At 33.7% G+C, this 1,518-nt stretch overlaps 1 long non-coding RNA gene across 2 annotated transcripts; it reads left to right on the plus strand.

Moving 5' to 3' along the window:
- The first annotated feature begins 557 nt into the window (after positions 1-557).
- LOC149951772 (uncharacterized) lies at positions 558-1,146 on the plus strand. Of its 2 annotated transcripts, none has more exons than XR_016480042.1 (3): positions 558-590; positions 654-852; positions 915-1,146. It is a non-coding gene; the product is annotated as an uncharacterized LOC149951772 (long non-coding RNA). The 2 variants fall into 2 exon arrangements; XR_016480043.1 differs by having other exon boundaries at positions 654-844.
- Positions 1,147-1,518: the final 372 nt, after the last annotated feature.

The raw sequence follows: 1,518 nt of genomic DNA on the forward strand, positions 1-1,518 counted from the left end.
TACAAGAAAGCGGACTATTTATAATATTTTGATACTAAAAGAATTAATTTGTTTGATTAACCAAGGAAATTCATTGGAAATTTTATGAAATGGCCGAGGCTTAACGAGAACAGAGCGGTATAAATTAAAATAATACGAGGAAACATTGAAGTTAGTAAAATGAGATGAATGTTGTATTTTTAACAGTTTCCTATCTATCTTTTCTGGGTTTTCATGTATTCATGGTTGATATCTTGTTTTTTAAGGGAACTATGTATGCAGAATTCTATGAAAAAAGATATCATGTTTTGGTATGCAGTTGCACATGGAGAATCTTCATTAGCTTTAAAATATTTCTTGTCAATTCTTTGAATGATGAATCTCTCCAAACGTCCTTTAATATTTGTCATGTGCGATAAAAGCTTAAAACTGGTGTCAAATACTTCATTTGTCTCCATTACAAATTTGAAGAAACTATCAGTTGGTACGATGAGGCTGCCGAAAGAAGAATTCTTTGCTGTTTTGAAAGCTTTAAAGTAAAAGAGCAGATTTGTTGGGTCAACAATTGGGTTGTCTTTTTTGAGTTGACTTATGCAAGAAGAGCATTGAAGGTTTGAGTAGCAGCGGTGAATTAGATATCCTGAAATGTAACTAAGAACATTTTGTTTTAGCAGGTTTGGACTTTCAATAGAATTACAAAATTCTAAGTCTTCATCGGAACATTGCCCCTGGCTTTGCGAGACTACAAGATTTTCAAAATTGGAGAAATCTTCATCCGGTTCTGGAGCTGCAGTTTTAAAAGTGTCAATGTTTAAAATCATCAATGCAATTAGAATCCGGTGGTTTCAAGAGATTATTCACAGAGGTAGCCCGGTATGCAGCTCGAAATTGTTGTGGATTCGGATGATCACGGTTGCCTCCTTTCTGTCTAATAGATCCAAGAAAATTATCTACAAAAGCTTGGCTAATCCTGTCCGTTAATAAAAACTTAAAACCAAAATTATCCTTTAGATCTTCCCAGAGGAGTAGCAAGGCTTGAATTGAAATTACCATTTTCTGAAATTTCCAATGGTGTAGAGTCTTTAAAACTGAAAATTGTTGGCACAGCGGATGGTGTGAGCCTATTTTTAGTTCTAATATTCATGAAACTGGCATCAATGAAATGATTCGCGCAAATTCTATAGTTAACGTGTAAATATTCCGTAGTTTTATTTGTAAGCCCGTCATTATTTAAATTTTTCAGCCACAAAATAGAACTAAAATTTATATTAAGGTAATATGCCAATAAGCCTATCTAATGAAAATGCGAATTTACCAGTCTTTTTCCTTTGGAAACTTAAAAAAATATAAACAAGGATTTCTTGTTTTCGATATTTTACAATTTAAAACGGAACAATATACCCCAGACATACTAAATTATTTAAAAACCTTGTAAAACTAGCATTAAAAATCTGGAAAGTTTTTGCGTCTCTTTTAAACCTAACATCGAAACGCACGCGCTGTGAGAACGGCGCCACTGGTGGCGCCATCGCTCTTACG

The sequence above is a fragment of the Leiobunum rupestre genome, chromosome 3 (genome assembly GCF_980474605.1).
Source record: "Leiobunum rupestre chromosome 3, qqLeiRupe1.1.hap1, whole genome shotgun sequence".
NCBI lineage: Eukaryota > Metazoa > Arthropoda > Arachnida > Opiliones > Sclerosomatidae > Leiobunum > Leiobunum rupestre.